The sequence below is a fragment of the Drosophila persimilis genome, unplaced genomic scaffold (assembly GCF_003286085.1).
Source record: "Drosophila persimilis strain 14011-0111.01,24,50 unplaced genomic scaffold, DperRS2 tig00000095-arrow-arrow-pilon, whole genome shotgun sequence".
Taxonomy (NCBI): Eukaryota; Metazoa; Arthropoda; class Insecta; order Diptera; family Drosophilidae; genus Drosophila; species Drosophila persimilis.
The window spans coordinates 22,651-44,462 of NW_020825293.1; the positions used below are offsets into that span (position 1 = coordinate 22,651).

Consider the following 21,812-nt stretch of genomic DNA (forward strand, 5'->3'; position numbering starts at 1 on the left):
GAATGGATTCAGTTCTACCACCCGTAATTGCCAGCGAATCAATTCGAGTCGCCGTCGTGAGGCGCGTCACGCGTGAGGCCCTACAAAAGCAAGATAAAATTGTCTGCTTTGGGCTTAAACGGTTTCTCTTATCGCAAATTACTGTCTTATGTTGGGACTATATGTTTTCTTAACCTTAAAATGTGGTAAACTTTTCACAAAATGCCGCATTTTCTCGATTTGTTTTTGATACTGAAGAAATTTAAATTCAAAACAAACCGCCATATACATTCCTCACTGACACAAGATCACTGCTATACCACTCGCACAACAGATGATCACGAGAGCGTGATGTAGCGTGAGAGAGCATGTCTCTCGCAAAACTCATCCAACGACACGCAAAGCTGAGCGCCCACTCAAAAAACAGCCATAACATCAATAATATATTGTTTTTTTAAATATTTGATATTTTTCCAACAAAAACATCGATATTAAAAGATATTTAGCTCTCACTCGGTGACGCTCTCTGCCACCTTTCAATGTAAGTTTTAGGTAAAGCACATAGGGTATAGAAACTTCCATACTCAATACCCTGCAACCGGCAAATATAAAGTTTCTACTCAAAGAGAGCAATTGATCGAAACTCACAATTGACACGTAAAAATGAGGAGAGAGCGTCTTCAACATTTTGAAGCTCCAGCAACATTTCGACGGCCTTGCCGCCCGCCCCGAAAATCGTGATCGTGAATGAAACATCGGCCGCGAGCAATGAAACAACAAAATACTGTCGATTGCTATTCTGAATTCAGAAAAGTGCGTTAATATACCCCACAAAAAGAAACAACGTGATCGTGAATGAAACATCGGCCCCGCTATCGATATATCCCCACAACAACAACGAGCGGCGTTTTTGACGGTTGAGTTTCTGGTGTGTGTGCGTGTTTCCGTGGAAAACAAAAACAAAACAGCCGCGAAAAGTGTTCAATTGGATTGAAATTGATTTCATTTTCATTTGAAAATCCCCGTAAACGCATGTGCCCGCTAAACCCGCGACAGCCGTGAAAGATCAGCCAAAAGGGCAAAAATTACTTAGTAGTTGATAGATCGCGAAACGCAAAAGCGCGTCAACAATTACAGTTAAACTAGAAGGGTCGCGTCGTCGTCGCCGCCGCCACTCTGCCCCGCCGCCGCCAACAAAACGACGTCATTTTATCATATTTGTGTGAGTGCTTAAATTGTTTAAACAAACACACAAGCAACAAAAGCCGCTGGGCAATAATTCCTCGTGCGTGTTCAACTCTGAAATTGAAATTTAAATACGTATGAAAGAAGGCAGTTATAAAAAAGGGCAACAGCAACAAATTAAATAAAGCTGTGTGTGAAATCGTGTGCAAAGGAAAGAAGTGTGAAAGGAAGAAGAGATCGTGTGAGGAGCGAAAGAGGCAAGATTGGCAAAGAATACGGCATAAGGAAGAAAAGGAAGAGTGCGATAGGAAGCGTGCTCGGTGAATTTTGGTCTAAGGGTTGGTCTGAGAGGGGAACAGTGCGAAAGGAAGCCATAGCGGGGCAGGGTGTAAAAAAGGAAATTAGAATGAACGCCACATAAGGAGCTAGGGAGAACAAAGCTGCCATCGATAAGAAAGCAGTGTTAGGGAAGATTTCTGCCATAAGCTTCAAGCAGTGCAAAACGAGTCCGGGTGTGGGAAGGGTACCAAGGAAAGCAGTGTGAACACCGAAAGTAAGAAATAAAGGAAAAGAATATAACAAAAAGTGCGTTGGATACAAAAATGTGCTCATAGCCCAGAAGTGATCTCAAAGAATTTGAAAGAATCCCATAAAAAAGCCACAAAAACAGAGAGCACAAAAACTTTTTACCGCCAAATGCAGGCCGTGCGCTCATAAAAAAACTCAATTATAATTTAATAACAGTTCAATTTGAGTTTTACGTCAGTGCAGTGAGTGTCGAGTCCCCCTTGCACACGCACGACGCCCCTGTGCAATTTATGTCATTTCGGCAACATTTCCTTGTCGGTCGCTTTTCGGTAGGTTTTTTTCCGTGTGTCCACTGGTATTTTTCGCGGCGTATTGTCTCTGGTAAAAAGTTGCACGCTGTGGTGCGGATAGCAGTGGGGTGTTGTGCTGGTCACCTGGTCAGGAAGTCCGCCTTTTAGTGGAACACGCGCTATCCATCGCATTGTCCAAGGAAAATGGAAAGAGACTGCCAGTGTGTGGCGTTATTCGTTTTTTTGTATTTCTAATTGTACTCGTTTTAGAGGGAATGTGTGCTCCTTGATACCCTGCATGCACTTTGGTTTTACATCCCTTGCCACGCCTCCTATTGCTGCCTCAACTTGCGAAGAACATGTGGGGAAAGATCTACCAATAAGCCACACGAACTGCAAAGCCCTTTGTGCCATTCATTCATAGAGAAAATGATGAAGAAATAAAAGAATCTGAATAGCAGGGTATCCCAAAGTCCGCGCGTGTTTGTGTTAAAGTGTGTTCTAGCCAAAATATCATTTTTCGCCCCTCTTTCAGTCCCCACATTGTGAAGCGTCTTTTTATGAACGTGTCCCCAAATATCGAAAGTGAATGAAATACAAAAATATCAAAAGAAAACAAAAAACCAACAACTCGGATCTTTACAACTGAACGGCGGAGTGCACGGATTTAACCCGCTCCCCAGAGCCATAACAGCAATCAATTTGTAAGTTTTATATTTATCTTTTCATTTTAAACTGCTTTTGTTTTCGGAATACTCATTTGTATTTATCATAACTGCTCTTTTGCCTGCTTCCCTTTTTGGTTTTTGCCTGTTGTTTACCTGTTGCCTGTACTCCTATTTTTATACCCCTCCCCCTCTGGCACACACACACACACGCACATCATCTTACGCTCTCCTCGCTCTGTTTCTGTATCTGTCTCTCTTCCACTCTGTCTGCAGCTCCTGCTCTCATTGTTGAACGGTTATTTCATGCATTGCGCTTTGTGTTGTTGTTTTTAACATTTATTTTGTTTTCGGTTTCGTCTGCCCCGTACACACACATGCACCCACACACTCATGGCATTTACTTTATGTTGTTGTTTTTTTTTCTTATTGTGCAATTCTACATTGGATTTACCTTAGCCCTCGGATCATCATCTTGAACCGAAGGCGTGTTTGTATAGGGTGAGATTTTTCCGCTCTCTCGAGTCGCCGCTCTCATTATCGAACACTCGGGCATGACAATGCATGGGACTATCGGCACGAAGGCTTCACCTTGTAAAAATACACCGCGTTGCGGGCCCTGAATCCTCTCTCACTCTTGCTCTTCCCTCTTTTCCTCTGTGTTTTTTTTTTCGTTTTTCGTTTTCGTTTGTTCCACTTTTATTGCCGTCGCTTCCTTTTTGCATAATTTCGCTGACTCATTGGCATGCTCAGTGTAATTTTCATATTTTTTCGGTTACTGCGCGATCTCCTCTCTCCCTCGTTCTCTCACTCACTCTATGAACTGCTTTGCTTTGGTTTTGTGGTTTCGACCACACACGCACGCACACACGTGCAGGCCACACCACACACACACCTGACTCTGACTTTTTGTGGCTGTGCTTTTCCGTGTAGGTTTTTCATTTTGTTGACATTTTGCCTGTGGCTTTGGACCCGGCTCTCGGGGCTCTCGGCACCGCAGCAGAACGGCACCTGCTCAGGCCTTTTCAGGGTCAACTGGGAGCTGGGAGCACGGAGGCCGACCCAACCCGAGCAACCCCAGAGAATTCTGTTTAATATTGTGTTGGTGGCTGCTAATGAGTGCACTGTGTGTGTGTGTAGTTCAATTAGGGAAATGAGGAGTGGAAATGTTGCAAGTGGCAAGTACTGAAAGATTTATTGGCTCTCGCTTTAAGGGAATTTATTTAGCCTTACCCTTTCTTTGTGCTGCACTCCCCACCCTCGCTTCCAGGAACCTCCGCCCCTGCTCATGCACACAAATGGCACTCATTTGGAGGTACTTCAATCCTCGTGTTCGCCTTTTCTTCATAATAAAAGTAACTAGATTTAAGCACTTGTGTGTGTGTGTGTGTGTGTGTGGGTGTCGTACAACAAGCGCCGTTATTTTAGATACAAAACGACTCATTTAGAGGGAGTGAAAGAGAGAGAGAGGGAGAGCTGTGGATGAGGTGGCGTTTTGCAGGGCGACGCATCGTCGGGGCCAGACGTAATTTGCAAACAAAAAGCCATTAAAATATCAAATTAGCGTCTGGCTTCAGGGGGCCTCTCCGTATACGGATTTAGTTGAAGTCTCCAATTGTCGTTGACGCCGCCGGTTGCTCTCAGCCGCCGTCCCCCTACAGCCTCCCGCAGTAGGCCCGCCTACTGCTCCTCCCCCTTCCCGTTATTGTGCAAAATCGAAAGTAAATGAAATGTGGCACCCACCCGCATGTGTGTTCCGATTCTGTCATCAATTTGTTGATTAACAGTTGTTAGTGTCCCCTGCCTGGCCGTGCCCCCCTTCAAGCCCCCCAAGTCCATCAACTGAGATTCTGATAAAAGTCGCGTGCACATCGTAGTTATCAGTGCGCTCTGCTCTGCAGTTCCCGTTCCCTTTAGTTTCGCTTATCAGCCATTAAGTGAAATTGTTTCTGGTCCGCGAGCAAAACTTTCGTATCCTATAAGTGAGGGGAGTAGTGGGGGGTATATGCGGTGATCGGCAGATCAATAGGGTTATGTTCTAGCGAAAAAAAACCAAAACCAAACTAAAAAACCAAAGGTTATACAAAACTCTAAAGATCTCTTGAAAATGATCGAGATAAGATGATTTTTGCTAGAGATCAGAAATAAGAGGTATGAGCCTGTAACAGAAACAGAATGCTATCACTTTTTTGTACAAAAAAAATGGTTTAATAACATTAATTTTTGATTTGTATGATATAAATTTAAAATAAAAATGAATTTTTAATATTTTATATATAAATAAAAATTTAAGAGCTATTTCTGATATTAGTAAAAATAAATATGATCTCTTTGATATTAATAAGAAAAAAAAAATAAATATTATTTCTGATATTAATAAAAATAAAAAAAATAATATTGTTTCTGATATTAGTAAAAATCAAAAATAAATATTGTTTCTGATATTAATAAAAATAATATAAATAATATTATTTCTGAAATTAGTACAAATAAAAAATAAATGTTATATCTGATATAAATATAATTATTTGAAATTAAATTGTATATCATAATTTTGATTATACAAATAATACGACTTCCTACGGTCCCTTTAACAGTTCTGACTGCAACGGTACCGATTTTAACCGATTACAGGGTATCTTCGAGTAGAGACTATCAAATGCAAAAGCTTCTAGTGGCTTGCTACAGTGCGTTGTTGCTGCTGCTCTTGATAACTGAATTTACATGCCGCATATCATTCCATTTGTTTCACTGTCAAGGCTGTGTGCAATAAGCTGAAATTTGAAACACGTTTTACCTGAAAATAAAACCAAAAACTGAGTCACTGGGTTGAAAGAACTTCGTCGTCGTCGATGCCGTCGTCGGTTCCAGTTGTTGGGGATGATGATGATGATGCGAGTACAAAATGGTTACCCGCCGAATGCAAACGAGGCCCGGCAATCAAATCATTAAAAGCAAATTTATGACGGTCGTCGCACACACACGAAAACCCCTTGCAAACTGTTCTAAAAGTAAAGCTTGACTGCTACCGCCGCTGCTGCGGCTGCGGAGTTATCGCGATCAATGGATCTTTTGGAGTAGCAGAAAAAAAAAACACGCACACGCAGGCAGAACAGAGAGACAGACAAACAGACAGATAGAGCGGGAGAGAGAGACGCATATCGTGCTCCATATTTGGATAAGCCCTCTGTTCTCTGTTCGCTCTCTTGTTCTCCCTCTCTTTCGTTCTTCCTTTTGCCGACTGATCTGGAGCCACGCTTGCGGATCGGCCTGTGTGCTGTTTGTGGTGTAGCCTTCCCCTTCCTTCGCTAGTTATACCCGCGAAACGCGTTTCATAAATTATCAAGTTGAATGCCCAGTTTCGAAAATTCAACCGGGCCCGCCTGACCTTGAGCGCACAATTTTCGGTGTTTTTGCTTTTGCTTTTGCTTTTGTGGTGTGTATCTACAGATATGTACATGTTCACACATACAGTCGAGCTTCGCTAATTGCGACTACCATTTGTCGCTTAACAAATTCGGAGAATTTTAAACACCACATTTCACACTTGATTTGAAATGTTTTACTTTTTAGGAAGCCAGCAGTGGAAAAACACGCCACCAAACCGAGGTCTATGCGATAGGAAAGCCATAGAAAAAGAAAATTGCCTTAGAAAACTGAGAGAACACGCTATAGAAAGAGTTACATATAATATCTAAAAAAAAAAAGATTATACTTTCATGCATTACCGAGAGATCTATCTATCTATATCTCTTCTAGAGTTATGCCTGTTCTAATGCCTCAAATTTCTACTCAATTCCATCCCCTACAAGGCTTCACTGTACTCGTCTGATGTTTGATTGCTTTGAGCTTCGTTTTGTTCTCTTCTGGTTTCTTCATTTTCCTTCCACGCTCTGTGCTTCGAGGCCTGGCAACTATCTCGATCTCCCTCGCTCTCTCTCTCGCCTATGGCCAATGCCAGGGGTAGGGGACTTGGCATCCAAAAAACAACAAAAAGACCTTTAGGCACAAGTGCGCAAAGTCTTTTCGCTTTGGTTAATTAACGCAGCCATACAAATTAACTAACGCACATGCGTAACCCAACGACAAACTACAATTTGGCGCTCCATGGCTGGCGGAGATTGTCCGCTTCCATAATGATTAATGATGATGCTCCCCCCGCTCCATTATGGCTTTACTCTTTGAACTTGGCTCTAACGAAAAGTGCGTGTTGGGTAAATGAAACCGGTTCGGGCCCTTGAATTTGGCAATCCAAAATAAATGAAGGAAAAATGAGCATACCTCTAGTCAAAAAAAACCACAAAAAAACGGTGGGAAAGGGAAGGTCAAGTTGATTAGGATTGATGGTAGATGTACCTCTAACCAAACTACATCTGTATCTGTATCTATAGCGTGTGGGAAACACTGTGGGAAGACAAGTTATGGAATTCTCTTTCCAGAAGAGAAGACAAGAAATTAATTTTGTAATTTCTTGGAATTACGTTTTGAAAATACTACAGTATAAAGTACTATTTTTATTGTAAGAAATAATGCAATAGATTCACGTTTATACAAATTGTCCAATCTTATAGAAAATTTATTAATTTATCGGATACAATTATTTTTCGTTTAAAAAACGCGGAAAAAGCTCTTGAAACAGCTGTAAACTGTACATCATACACATATCTCCCTGAAGACGATTTTTTTAAACAAAATTTTAAAATTTCAAAAAAAATTTTTAAATATTTTTTTATTAACATTTGTATTACTTTTTATTAACATATATTTTTGTTATTGTATATTTTAAAGCGGGTTTGAATCGGTTTTAAATCGAGTGCAAATTGGTGTTAATGGGTTTTCAAAAATTAAAATGTTAATGAAAAAAAGTTTTTACTAAAGATAATTTTTTGTTCGTTTTTGTTTTTATTTTTTTAAATTTTCTTATATTTCATAAGAGATTACGAAGCAGTTATTAATCGGATATGAATAGGGTGTAAAATGGGTGTTAATGGTTAAAAAAAATAATAATTTTGCGAGAAAAAAACTCAATATATTATCTAAATTTTAGAATGATGCCCCCTCCCTAAGATTTCACACTCTCTCCTAATGTTTATAAAGTTTTCCAATTAATTTCGACCTGCTATATATTCTAACTCAATTTCACAGCAGAAACTTTTCCATTATATTGAGAAAAACAATTTTTATTGATTTTTCCGCTGTGGAAAATCGTAAAACATGAAAGCTAATCAATATACGCCCGCACTGCTAAAAATGGAATAAAAATCATATAGGAAAATACCCAGACAGAGAGCGGGAGAGAGAGAGAGAGAGAGAGTGAAGCATCATCATTATCTGCCTCATTTGGGGGATTGGTGGAGGGTACGCATTCCCCCTAAATATTTATTGATATTCGGACATGATCGATCAGTTTTTGTTTGGGTTTCGTGTGCGCTCGCTTTTGTGGGAGAGTGTAAAATTGAGGCAATTTGTTAAGGTGTTGATGGGTGCATGCAAATGAACTGCTGCCACACGAGGATGATGATGATTGGGGCCTGTCACATTATGAGGCCTTGTGTGTGTGTGTGGCATGCCCCCACATGCCATAGAGAAGATTTGCCGCATAATAGACCGCTCAAATGGCCCACAAAATGATGGACACATCAATTGAGTCTCACCCGCTATGCTATGAGGCGATCTTTGTGTCCCACCCACCCCCTACCCCCTTCCACCATGGCGGGATTCACTCTTTAAATTGTATTTATTATTTTTTATCAGACTGCACGTATATGTCAAACATAAGCTTTGACAACTTAAATACCGCACGAGACACACAGATACATAGATACAAAGATACAATGCGCTGTGTGTACGTGTCTGTGTTTGCCGTTTGATTGATAAGAAAGTGAGGCAGTGACAGCTGTTCCGAGGACACGGCTGCCGCCGCATGGCAATGCTTCCACTTCTTTTTTTCTTCGGCGGCCAAACGAGTCGTGAGGAAGGGTTGAACTCTCATGTGTGTGCGTGTGTGTGTGTGTGTGTGTGTGTGTGTGTGTGTCTGTGTGTTGTGTACGCAATTAGGGTTGCATTTGCCGGTTTAACCGGGCCCTGGGACGGGTGTCAATGTCAAGGGGCGACTGCCAGGGGCAGGAGAAGAAGTGTCAAGAGTCCGTGTGAGATATGGAGGACCTTTGGGAATAAAGTATCCTTTATGCATTCAAACGCATCGTGGAGTCTTCGCAATAAAAACCCAAAACTCTCTGGCGGGATTTGGGTTTTTTGTGGCATTTGCAACAGATTGTCCAAATAATCCCTAAGCAAATGGATACATCGGTTAAAGAAAAGGAAATGAAATCACAAAAGTATATTTATTTTTGGGCTATAATGTCTATAAATGGGAATTTTACATTATTATAGGTAAAACGAACAAGAACAAGCATTAATACGATTTTCGAGAGGAATTACAGTCCCTTATGGTGTGGAGTTTTCGAAAAAACATGTTTTATTATTTTAGCACTAGCTTAAAGTACAGTTTTAGATTTTTAAATCGAGTTTTAGTCGTGTTTTTTTAGATGCGGCTCGCAGATGAGATCTCATAGAGGTCTCGGAAGTAGCAGTTTTGGTTCGGTTTTTTATGTTTTTGCCATAATTTGACCCGTTCTTTGTGAAATCACTCAGAACACACATAGTTTTACCAATTTTATGACATATTTCATTATTAATGGACCCACTTCCTTCGAGGATTTTATTGTCGACTTTTCATTCTTTGAAAAGGACTAACCACAACCCAAACTTTTCAAATTCACTGTTTTCTTTGGCTTGTGCCGGAAATATTGGTGCCTAAAGTGCACATTTTAGTGTGTCGTATTCAAGTGTCGGGGAGTGTATTTATGTATACGTGTTAGAGAAGGACAGCAGACTCTGGCGGCTCCTGTTCTTGCGCTTTTTGTTTATTGCAATTGTCTTATCTCTTGATCTTCGTTTCATCAACGAAGCATATTGCTCCTCTCACGCACTAAAAGCCCACGCAATGGCTTCGTTCTTTTGTTCTCTCAGCAGCAGCAACAACAACCATGCGAACGCAGAGGAGTTTCACTTTGTTGTTGCTGTTTTCTGTCACCCGATCGTCGTTTCAGGAGCTTCGGCTGCTGCTCGCATGCATTTGCTTGCCATTCAATCGCTCTCGAAGCAACAAAAACAACTGCCTGACGCGACTCTCGCTGCCAAGCTTCGCTCTCAGCAGAAAACGAACCAAGGAAGACTGGAACACAACGGGACTCTGCTTTAACGCGTGTTTTTTGTCTTTATTTGGATATTCGACACTGCGTGGATTGTGGGAATTACCTAAAATAATCATTAAATTGAAGCCAAAGCACTTGGATATCTTAAAGCACTTTCATCTGAAAATATATGTATGCAAGGAGCGCTCTATCGGGCAATCGATTTGATTACACTCTCAGGGACCCCTCGCGCCCCGCCTCTAATCAACTCTTTTGTGCACACATCCATCAGTATAATAATCAAACAAAACAAAAACAAAAACAAAAACAACTTTGGATAAACAAATGGAAATCATTCGATAAATAAACACTAAAATGCATTCTCCTGTTCAAACACGATATCCCCCTTCTGTACATACAAATAATACATATAAAAGTACATATATATATATGTATATAGTATATAGAATATTTATTCTATTTTATGCGCTTGCTGTTGTTGTGGCTGTGTTCTACATTCTTTTTTATTCCTTTTTTTGGTTCGTTTATTATTTCATTTATTTATTTTCCTCCCACCATATAACGTATGTATGTATGTATTCGTTTCGTACTACTTTTGACTCTCTCTATCCCACTACCCCACTATTGTTGCTGTCTCTGTCTACTGCATATCTCTGTCTCTGTCTCTGTCCTCCTCAGTCTGTTGTTTGTTTTTGCACCCTGTCTCTGGGCCGTCTGCCGTCCTGCCTGGCAGTCTGTGCGCTATTTCGAAATGTTTTCTAAACATTTATACAATAATTTTTAATGCCATTTTTCACAATCAAAAATATTTTCTATAAATATATGCACTAAAGCACACACGGAGACTCTATAAATATCTGCGCTGCTGCCGCACTGCTGCTTGGATAAACTTTTATTTTATGGATATTTTTCCCACTTTCCATTTTTCCCCATTTTCCCCATTAAAGTGCATTTTTCACCTAATTTTCCTGTGGCGGCGGCGGCGGCGGCGGCTCGTGTCACACACACACACACACAAACACACAAACACGCAGTTTTCCTAAACAAAAACTTTTCCCATAAAAAGTCAAAGTCTTTTCCTGTTTCTGTCTGTCTATCTATCAATCCCCTGTTTCTCTCTCTATCTATCCCCCTGTTTCTATCTCTATCTTCTGTCTGTTGCTAGCTTTGCCATGATCATGCCTGGCATTATCAATATATACTATATATATAGTACGTGTATGTGTATATATATATAACCCCGATCTATCCCGAAGATATATTGATATAAACAATAACCTGTTGTCTCATATCGGAATTGTTTTTCTGTTCTCTTTCTCGACTCTTGCAGGCACCACCCCCGCAACCACAGCACCGCCGCCACCGCCGCGTACGTGGGTCGTGTGCAGTGCGAAAGAAAGTCTCTCTCTATTTAGTAGCCTCTTCGACAGCGCCTAAGATATACAGAAGATACAGATATACGTATCCGTAGTGTTTGTGTAGTATTTGTATTTGAGAAATAATCAAAAAGATATAAAGTCTTATTTGTTGAGACCGAATGTGACACCCGAGAGAAATCTTAATCCCCGAGCCTTTGGGCGAATGTCAAATGCAAATTTATTAGAGTGCAATCTCCCCTCGACTCTCCCGCTCTCCCTGACCGGCGAAATTAATATCTTTGTAGGCTATAAATTTCACATAAATAACACCCGAATCGAAAGGAAAACGGAAATCCAGAATACATCTATAAATAAACCCATTCGGACCAGAGTGTTTTCTATTTTAAGTTGTTTCCTAATTTCCATTTGTGTGTCCGTGCCCGTGCCCGTACCCGTACCCGTACCCGTACCCGTACCCGTACCCGTACCCGTACCCGTGCTCTTGTGCTTCGATTTTCCGGTAGTAGAGTAATCGTTTATCGTTTATCGTTGTTATCGAGCAGCAACAATCGTTTATCGCGGCAGCGCCAGCGCTGAAAGCGGCCCCACATGCGTGGGCTCCTCTAAATTGGGTGAGTAAATCATCTCTGGCAAAAGTCTTATCACATAAAACGCTATACACAACACACACTCGTGTTCACGGATATATCGGATGTTCCCTTTTATTTTAAGGGGGGTGGGGTGGGTTATGGGGGGCCTAAATCGTCTCATAAATTCATCCATGCATTTCCTAGAGCTTCCTTTCAGCCACTGCTTTGTGGCAGTTATTAAAAAATATTTCTTGTTTGCTCAGCGCATACAGTGCCGATCGGAGTTGTAAGGCAGTTGAGCGTAGGAAACGCAAATAAATATGCATAAATATTTCAATTAAAACTGGAAACAGAGTGAGGCGTGAGGACTACAGTGAGGCGTCCTTTTGCAAGATAGTTATCTCTGAAGATAGCTACGAAAATCAGTGCACCTTTCATCGATTCTCTTTTTGTACTCTTTCGTTGTGAGATATATATATTATTATATATTATTATTATATATATTATTACTTTTTATTATCTCATTTTTTAATTTGTTTCAAATTAAGTTTTTAATTATAAAATAATTATCCACTTAATTAACTTTTTTTTTAAACTAAAAATGTAATTTCGATTTTTTTTTTGTAATTTATTTGAAATTAATATTGGTATCATTTAATTTATTCGAAATTAAATTTTGTCTTCTTAAACTTATCCTTAATTACATTTTGTATTTATTTATTTTTTCATTTTTAATTTTTTTATATTTATTTTAAGTTAATTATTTTTTTAAATTTAATCTAAAATAAATTTTTTATTTATTTTTAATTTTATTCAAAATTAAATTAATTTTTAAAAATTTTTCTAAATTTATTCATTTTAATTTTCTTTAAAATTAATTTGAAAATTTTTTGGAACAATTTTTTTTCCACATTTTTTGTTTTGAATATTATTTTTCCTTATTATTTCCACATTTTTTTAGAATAATTTTATTATTTTAAAAAATGTTTACTTATTAAATTAAAATTTTTCGTTATGTTAAATTATTTTAATTTAAAATTTGTAATAACAAATTTTGTTTTGTATTCTCTAGTCTATTATACTTTTTAATATATAATTTACCTAATTAACACATTTTTTAATATCATTTTATTAGGTATGCTTTATTCCCATTCCCATTCTGTCTGTATTTTTGTCGTAAGTGAATAATGGACTAGATCTGATTGAACACTGACTCAAGTAGATATCTATCCACTCCTATAGCCATGAAACGCAGTTTAGAATTCAAAAGTTTCGCCTTCGTTGGCCATGCAAAAGTGCGTTGACGTTCACTTGGCTTCCTCCACTCGACTCTTTATATGCTCGTATTTTGTTCCATCTTTTTTCATTTGATTCCTGCACTGCATATCATTTATACGCAGACGTCAGACCGACAGACAGTTCGACCTCCTTTGCATGCTAAGCAGAGGTTGTCTGCTGCCTGCTTCTGGAATTTAAAGAGGTGGTTCGTTCCGTGCAAGCTGCTTGCTTAGCGACACCCACATCGTTATTACCACTCTCCAAGAGGCCCTCTCTCTGTCTCTGGCCCTGTCCTTGTCCCTTGTCTATGGCCATGGAATGGGGCAACAGCTGCTGGCTGCACTTGAAGTTTGTCTTACAATTGCAATTTCAATTGCATTTCGGTGGTTGCGTGAGCTCCCTGTCAAAATGTGCTTGTAATTGACTTTGTGGGGAGGCAACGCAATGTTGCAGCGACTGGGAGTACAAGTAAATGGAGATTCCTTTCCTTTAAAAGATAAAGAGTTGAAAGATGACCCAGGAAATGGAAACTTGGGAGAGTTTTGAATAGGGAATTGGTAGGGAATTAGGGAAAAAGAGGCAGAATGAATCTCAAATAAACGGAAACATGACAATGGAGATTGTTTACTCCTAAGAGAGTTCTTCTTTAACTACTTTTAACTATATGATCTGTTTAATAGTGTTCTATAGCTCTTCTATAGGCCATCCCGGGACACTGGCGGATTGCCAGTCACGTCTCAGGACTGTCAATCCCTCACAATAACTTCTGCAGGAGCTGTCGTGATAAATAAAAGAGGAGGAATCGGTCCTCCATTTCTTCTGGCACTGCCCGACCCTGGAAAATCCTAGACTTCGGCTTCTGGGAGCCCCTTTTCTCACCGACAAACCAGGGATCTTGCCGAAATTCATTCAAGTCTCCGCTTGGGACTGTCCTTAATCTGCACTAGTTGGCTCTCCCCGGTCTAGGCAGTGAGAAGGGGCACCACAATGGACCTTTAACAGGTGCGAGAGGGCTAGCTGGAGGTTCATCCCCTCTCCCCAGCTACCGCCATAATCAATCCCAGGTTTCCTTGATTATTCCAGGGAAATGTTAAGTTTATTCTTTGTTTTTTTTCTGCGGAACTATTTATGGAAATTCTATAAGCTTTTCCGAGTAGTAATTGATTGAAACATACTCTTGGATCGATTAAAGTCAGGTCTTAAATTAATTTTAGGAAATGTGTATTATCTATGCTTCCTGGAATCTTTTTAGCTGTGAAAACTCCAGAGCTCCAACTGCTTCATAGGAATAAATATCCAGTTGATTGTTTAGCTTGAAATTAAACAAAAATTCATGATGCATAATTCTCTGACATAATCATAAAATGCCACTCAATCATCCGTCCACTTCGCGATGCAGCAAACGTTTCAAATTTCATTTCAGTGGAAATTTTAGCTGCAAAACAGTTCCCCCCCCCCCCCCCCCCCCCCATAAAAAAACGCAGATCTCTATGTATATGTATCTATATGCTCATGTATCTTGTAGCTTGATACCATTTTTATGTATTTATTTATTTGTTTTTGCTTTCAAATGCACTTCAACGCAAACGCAAAAAAAAACCCCCGAGGCGGAACCCGAAGAAAAAAAACCAACAACAACAACAGAAACCACAAGAATTTTGTCGCTCTGTCAACAAAGTTTTTGTTGTGTTTTTTGGTTTTTTATTTTTTGTTTTTTGTTTTTTGTGGCCACTGTGGCTTTTGGTTTGTTGTTTTTGCTGCTTTTCTGGCTAAAAATCTGACGCGATATTTATATGTATTTATTTTTCTGGAGCAACAGAAAAACTTTAGTCGAATGAATTTTTGGCGAGTTTTGCTGCAACAGCAGCATCTCATGGATCGGATCTGTGCTCCCACGCGGCTCCCGTTTCCCCATTGCGATGGCACTACTTGGAACAGCCCTCTCGAGTGTGGCACAGGGACTGGAACTAGAGCCATGGGAAATGTGTGGAGTCGAGGGGCAGGGAAGGAGTTTCGGGGCACTAGAACTATGGAAATGTGTGGGGAAAGGGGAAGGGGCAGGGGGGGGGGGGGGTCTGTCAGCGGTTCTAAGTGCATTTGGACATTAGCCCCCAAAACGAGACGAAAATCTCACTCGGACTGGCTTTTGCTCTGCCTTTTTCCTAGGCAATTTGCCTTAAAATTTATTTCAATTGCTCTTAAACGAAATAAACTGTTGTACTGCTCCGCCGCTCCACACGTTGTGGGTGTCAGCGACAACGAGACGACATCATCACCTTAGAACAAGTCATTAGAAATGCGGTGGTTGCCGGCCCGCCCACGCACGCACCAGGCCAAGCATTGGGCCAATTTGCCCCCAGAGTTTATATGAATATGAAATATTAATGTACACACGAGTGCGGCATGCAGACATGCAACGAGTGAAGCGCTTACATAGGGAATAAGGAAACACTCAAAGCCTCTCCCGAGCACAAAATATTACATTGATTTATGGTCTAGGGGATGGAAGAACTACTAGCACCACGGTTTTGTCTACATTCGCAGATGATTCTCGGTTTTACCTTTGGGATACTGCTAAAAAATATATAGCTGATTTAATATTTTCAAGCGTATTTATTGATATATTCAAATATTTTCCATATCTTTTTTGGTGTAGAAATCAAACGCAGGTTTCTAAATCGATAAAATTTTGTTTCTAAGCGAATTTGAAAGCAGTTTAAATGATAAATTATCGATACAAAGCTATAAAATTGCATTAAAATCGATTTATTATCGATAAAATCAATAACCGTTAATCTATAACATCGATAAAATATTAATTACTTTATAAAAATTAGTTGAAGTTAATTTAAAAATAATCGAAACGATAAATTATCGATAAAAAGGTACAAATTTCGATACAAATCGCGTAATTATCGATAACAGCTATAATTGGAGTTTTGCGTTATTTAAATTTTACGAATTTAAACAAAACTTTAAGTAGGAACGAATCGTGTAAGTTTGGTAGACAATTTGGTCGATACTTATCGAAAAATTCGATATTAAAAAATTCGATTATAAATCGATTAATTTTCGATAATTATTTCAATTAACGCATCATTCCACCCTGCACTTTTTGTATAAAATAAAATAAACTAATGTTCCAGGCCACTTGGCTGGTTGGTTCCACCAAATGCGGCACCACTGTGCACTTATGTAAGTGCTAATGCCACTTGGCAGCTGCTGCTCCCAAAAAACTATCGGCAATAAAATCAGTAAACTTTTATGCAACAAATTAGCAGAACAGCCGCTGTCCCTCCGTCCCCACGGCCTGCTGCAAAGAGTGCGGCCACGGCCACCTGTTGGGTGGCGTCTCCTTGGTCCAACACTTGGCCCGTAAGGATATCATTAAATTTCACTTAAGCCGTTCCTCGAGTAGGAGCCCCCGAAAAACTCCACAGACAACGACAACAGCGCGACGACAAGGAGCTTCAGCAGCAGTTGGCGCTGCGGTGGGGGGGGGGAACGGAGGCTGTGGCAACGAGGCAACGTCCAAGTTGCAAAATCTCCAGATGGAGCGTCGAGCAAGTGCCAAAAAAGTGGTTTGGTTTTCGTCTTTGTTTCGCTTTTGCCTCCTGCCTGCACCCGTGCCCCACCCCGCCGTCCCCCGCCCCCCTCTCTCCGTGTGCCTCGCGTCTGTGTCTGGGTGCCTCCTTGTGCTGCGTGCGAGTTGTTGCACTTTGCGCTTTCGACCCACATTTGTCTTTGGTTTGCATTTTTGTCGAGGATTGGCATCCATCCGCCTGCCTCCATCTGCCCCGCCGTCTGGCGTGTCTCCGTCCCCTCGCAGTGTGTGTGTGTGTCTGTGTGTGTGTTTGTTGCGCATTTCCTTGTACAATTTTCCTTCTTGTTGTTTTTGTTGTGGCATGGAATTTGGCTCTTTTATGCATTGCATTCAATCTTGGTGCTGTGTTAGCCGCTTCTTCATGGGATGTGTTGCATGCGGCATGCTGCTGCTGCTGCTGCTGCTGCTGCTGTTGTTGTGGTTGCTGCATCTTGGAGTCGCTTGTGTACTGTTGCATCTCCTCGAGGAGCTATATTACGGCTGTTGTTGCTTGTGGGGCGCCTCTCTGGCCCTGGCTTGAATATTTCTGTTCTGCGGTTGCTCCTGGCCATAAACTGATGCTCATGTTGCCTCATCCACTGCTCTTGTTGCTGCTGTCTGCCTGCCTGCCTGCCTGCCTGCCTGCCTGTCCTTCCTGTGTGGCAGGCAGGACTCTCTACTCTACTCAGTGGCACTTTTAAATGAAGTTTAAGCTCTTTCTTCTTCTCTTTCTTTCCATAATGCACTGCCTTTCGGTCAAGGAGTCTGTGCCACTGTGTGTGTTGCATGTGGGGGCTAAAAGTGTTGCCGGAAAATGCCAAAAATCTCATCCCAAATATTCCTGACATGTTTAAAACCAAAATCCTTAGATTGTGGAATAGTTTGCCGTTCTTTAAGCTCCGGCTATAAGGGAATTTTTCCTCGATATTTGATATATTTCCTTTCTTCATTGCAACATTTTGTTGCATCTGGCATTTATTTGGTATTTTTTTTTTGATTTTTTACTTTTAATTAAATTTATTTCATTTTATTTAAATTTTTTTTTTTTTTTTTTTGCAAATAAATGAAATTTCTAGCGACGGGCCGACGGGTTTTTTCTCAGAGAGATCATTTCTTGGTCTGCTGACAAGATTTCAATTTGACTTATGGCCGCCCGTCGCCTAACACGATGGAAACCGTGTCCCCTCCGCCCCTCCTTCCCTCCGTCCGTCCCTCCGTCCGTCCGTCCTCTCGTCGTCTGTCGTCGCATTTCCCTACGAGAGCTATCGTATCTGACGGATTGCCTAGCATGCAGGCGATGGCACAGCTAACACATGTTTTAGCTAAATAATTGAGATTGTTGGCATTGCATGCGCCCCAAGACCCAGTCCGCAGTCTCCAATCCCCAATCCCCAATCCCCACCAAGTATCTTTCGATTATCTGGCATTCTTCTCATCCTCTCGGATGTCATCCAAAATTGGGCATCATGCCAGCCAGCCAGCCAGCCAGCCAGCAGCCAGGCGCAGGGCCACTTTCTTCACTTTCTTTCTCCTTCCCTGCTGTCTCCTTGCACTCTACTGCGGTTTCTTCCATGACGAAGCGAGAGATGTGTACGAAATCAAATATGTTCATAATTTGTTCAAATAAACAGCAAAATTCATAGTACGATAAATATTTACACGCACAAACAGACGACAGAAGGCGGGCTACTGTTGGAAGTGGCTTCGGTTTGGTTGTGTCTTTGGATACCCTTGCAGAGGAGGGCACTATTATTTGAAGGAGAAGCTGGAAATTCGTAAAAAAGTCAGTTTGTTGCCCTGTAAACTATGGAGCAGTGGAAAAGTCACCTTGGCTGATGGGTTATTTGTGGTTTCTGATTTTGTAGGACTCTCAATGCTCTGGTCTTGAAATCGAAGTCCTTCTCCCCCTTTCTTTTTCGATTTCCTTCTCCGTTGTTATCCTTAAAAAATAAATAATAAATAAATAAATAATAAATAAATAAATAATAAATAAATAATAAATAAATAATAAATAATAAATAAATAAATAATAAATAAATAAATAATAAATAAATAATAAATAATAATAGATACATAATAAATAAAAATAATTAAAATAAATAGTAAATAAAATAACAAATAAAATAACTAAATACAATAAAATAAATAAAATAAATAAATAACAAATAAAAGAAATAAATAACAAATAAAATAAATAAATAACAAATAAAATAAATAATAAATAAAATAAATAATAAATAAAATAAATAATAAATAAAATAAATAATAAATAAAATAAATAATAATAAAATAAATAATAAATAAATAATTAATGAATAAATAAAATAAATAAAGTACGATTGTTAGCGTATAGAATATTCGCTTCAAACCTACATAGATTCTTGGAACCTATCGGTATTTTTTTTCTCTGATTTTTTTTTGTTTAGTTGTGGGTTGAAGTTTTTTCTATGTTTATCTCTGTCTCTGCACTTAAGCAGACAATGAACCGGCGCTAAGAAGGCATCAGAATGATGATGACATCAGCTGTCCGTCGGTCACCCACGTAGCATATGCTGTCCCTCTCTCTCCCTCTAGCCAGTGGCTTTCCCTGTCACACCCGTAATCGTAGGACAGATTTTTATCAATTTCATAAATTATGATTCCAGGCAACTTTGTTGCCCCGCTCATTAGGTCGTAAAAATCAATAAAACATCAGGCGCACAGATTTTAAGTGTGCCATTTAGCAGCGAAAGATTGAAGTGAAAGAGAGTGAGAAAGATATAGCGAATGTTTTAGATAAAGATGGTTATACTATGTGCATGTGTGCGTGTGTGTGTGTTGCATGGTCTTTTTGTTTGCTGTTTGGCCCACAACAAGCGGGGCTAAGGTGAATAACAACAAATTAGATAAGCGATTTATTAGCCAGAGCGAGAGATACGAGATACGAGGCACAGAACCAGACACACGATTACAGAACTAGCAGATACATTTGTATCTATGGGTGTGTGTGCTATGCAAATTACCTTTTGCCGACATACAGAGATTTCTGTTTGCCGAGAGTTTTGTAATTTACTGTAAAGAGTCGTGTGAATAAATTTGTTGCTTTTGCTCGTTTGATTATGTTTTCGTGAATCATCTTATCGGAGCAGCCATGAATGGACGGTTGGAGGCCATGTGAATGGGAATCTATTTTTGGGCATAGATACTGCAGGGAAAGCACTTGGGGAAGGAATCACTAAAAAAGGCAGATTATAATGGGAACGGAATGGGCCAACATAATTAATTTATAATTATTATAATTAATTTATAATTTATAATGACTCTATAAAATAGAACCCCAGGAATTTTCTTGGATTTATTGTGAGATTTTAATACAAATTATTTGTATTAGCATTGTGTTGACGTTTATTTATTTCTTAAAGTTTTTAATTGTGTTTGGGCCTAAGAATTTGTCCATCATTTCTTTTTATATCCACTTTAAACTGGTTTAAAGTCTTTAAAACATTTTAATGATCGTAACGGGAGTGTAGGGACTATAATTTGTATAGTAAAAAATTATGAAATACAAATTTTATTTATGATTTGTATTTTTAATATCAGAAATAATTCATAGTTTTATTTATTAAATTTTTATATTAAAAACTGAAATATGTTTTTATTTTCAAATTTAAAAAAAACGATTTTAATATAAAAATTAAATAGTACAGCCGAACTTTTCTATTACGAAATTCCATACAACGAAGTTTTCTATATATTGAATTTATTTCCAGAACACTGCAATGTTCTATGTTCCTGCAAACAATTCTATACTAAGAGTTTTCGGTATTACGTTTCGGTTTTCGGTATTACGTTTCGGTTTTCGGTATTACGTTTCGGTTTTCGGTATTACGTTTCCCCTTGAGATTCGTTGTATGGAAGTTAGACTGCAGTTATAAGACCATTTATTAAAAAAAAAAAAATGCTTTTATTATTGGTTTATCTTGCTCTGGGATACCTCTTGTAAAAATAGGTCACTTTTTTTTCCTTGATTTTTTTCTTATATTTTTTATTTCTGATTTGCGACTTTGAATTGGATTGGAATAGCTTGAAATTGTATTGTAAAATTCTTGGAACCTACATAATATATGATTCAAATATGACTTAAATATACTAGATGATGATGGTTTCTTTTTTTAATCTCCCGAAAAGTACTTAAAAATACACGCATGTATCTTTTAATCCAATCAATCGATTCTGCTTACTTATTTACATTCCTGCTTTAATTTATTTAGTCTGAATTTTTTTTTCTCATCAGTTTCTCTTTTATCACATTAATTTGTGCTGTGTTGTGTTTGCTTTCGCTTAAAAAAGAATGTTTCAGCCTCCAACTTTTGTATATTTACACGTTTCGAATAAGGAGAGAGAGATAGAGAGAGATAGAGAGAGAGAGAGAGGGAATCGAGTACAAGACCGAATGAACAAAGGAAAATAAACAGTGCTGTGTAAATAAGGTCAGAAAATGTACAAAAAGTTTGCCAATTGCTGATGCTGCTGCCGCTGGAAGCGGAAGTATCTCTGATCTCTCTCGGGTTCTGTCTGCCTCTGCCCGCTCTATTTCTGTCCCTTTCTTCTCTTTCCTTAAACCATAAAGTACTTAGTTTTATAAAATAGTTTTAGGATATCCTTTATTTGTGCCCGTATCCAAAAAAAAAAAACCATCAAAAAACATTGTTCTCCTTTGCTCTTATTATTTTTCGTTTTAGGTAAATTTTGTTCTTGTTTTGTGGTTGGTCTAGGGCCCCCACCCCAGACACACTTGTTAGCATGAATATGAGTCAAGCTGTAAGTCCATACAAAATTCTCATATTTATTATTGTAACTATTGTAGAACAAGAAAAGCCTATAAAATGAACAACAGTTGAAAACACATCTGCATACACATGTATAATTTCTGGAAAATATGTCTAGTGAAGGGTATCTGAAAGTCGTTAAGTCAGAAATTCGCAGGGAATATCCAAACAAAGACAGAAACTATGCAGCAAAGCGGAGTCCCGTTGCGTTCCGTTCTTCCTTGGTTCGTTTTCTGCTGAGAGCGAAGCTTGGCAGCGAGAGTCGCGTCAGGCAGTTGTTTTTGTTGCTGAGCGAGCGATTGAATGGCAAGCAAAGGCATGCGAGCAGCAG

At 39.2% G+C, this 21,812-nt stretch overlaps 1 long non-coding RNA gene across 2 annotated transcripts; it reads left to right on the forward strand.

Moving 5' to 3' along the window:
* The first annotated feature begins 793 nt into the window (after positions 1-793).
* On the forward strand, positions 794-21,473 carry LOC113565371. 2 transcript variants are annotated; one of them, XR_003408557.1, is made up of 4 exons: positions 794-1,201; positions 2,518-2,686; positions 11,195-11,854; positions 21,395-21,473. It is a non-coding gene; the product is annotated as an uncharacterized LOC113565371 (long non-coding RNA). The 2 variants fall into 2 exon arrangements; XR_003408558.1 differs by lacking the exon at positions 11,195-11,854.
* Positions 21,474-21,812: the final 339 nt, after the last annotated feature.